This window comes from Choristoneura fumiferana, chromosome 12 (genome assembly GCF_025370935.1).
Source record: "Choristoneura fumiferana chromosome 12, NRCan_CFum_1, whole genome shotgun sequence".
Classification (NCBI taxonomy): domain Eukaryota; kingdom Metazoa; phylum Arthropoda; class Insecta; order Lepidoptera; family Tortricidae; genus Choristoneura; species Choristoneura fumiferana.
The window spans coordinates 7,774,052-7,775,003 of NC_133483.1; positions in this window are offsets into that span (position 1 = coordinate 7,774,052).

The following is a 952-nucleotide window of genomic DNA, read 5'->3' on the forward strand; positions in this document are numbered from 1 at the left end:
AATAAAAAAATAAATTAAATTGGGATTCTAATATCAAAATGTACAGCTCGCAAAGTACTATGACTTACCATTGAATTAAATAGGTAATCTGAACACAGCATTTATATATTTTTTACTTTTAAAGAAACGGTAACCATAGTAATTGTTCCGTGATGATAACTTTCAAACCGCTATAAATGTTAGATATAGGGTACGCGAGTGAAACCACGAGCTGCTCTATTCGCACGACGTTTAATGCACATTGACAGGAGTTGTGGACGCAGCCACACACACACATACATAACATCTCTTCCTCTAACATGGAACAACCCTTAAAACTAAGCATATAATCTAAACCTATAATTACCTTGGACGTGGGCGCAACCTTTTTGGGTATATAACATTGGCTGCTCATCATAGCTTTTGACATCGTCCGGAGGTTCCTCTCTAGCCTCCTCAAAATGGTCGTCTTCGGAGGACACCGCCCGTTGCGGAGTAGGCGCTCAGGAGACTCTGAGGGACCCGCAGACTGTGGTTGAGTCATACTCTTCCTTCCCCCGGTGAAATAATATTCAGGACTTCTTTGGTGACATACCAAGGAGACACAGGCAAGTTCAACGGAGACAGAACATTGGCTTCAAACCTGCGTATCCAGAGGTGGTGATGATGGTCTTTCGTGGTTGGAGTCTAAAGTGGTGCTAGCCGAAAACGGCAGTGACTGCCTTGGCGGCGCACGGTGATGGCAGCGGGGGCGGCGGTGGGCGGGGCGGCAGCGACGGCGGTCGCGGCGGCGTCGGCGGTGGCGGCGGCAGCGACGGTGGCGGCGGCGGCAGTGGCGGCGACGGCGCGGCGGCGGCGGCAGCGGTGGTGACGGCGGCGCAGTGTATGTATTGGACGGGTGGTCCTAGTAGGTGAGTCATCACGACCCATAGGTTTTGATTGTCAACTGATCCTTTATATAACATCAATTGAT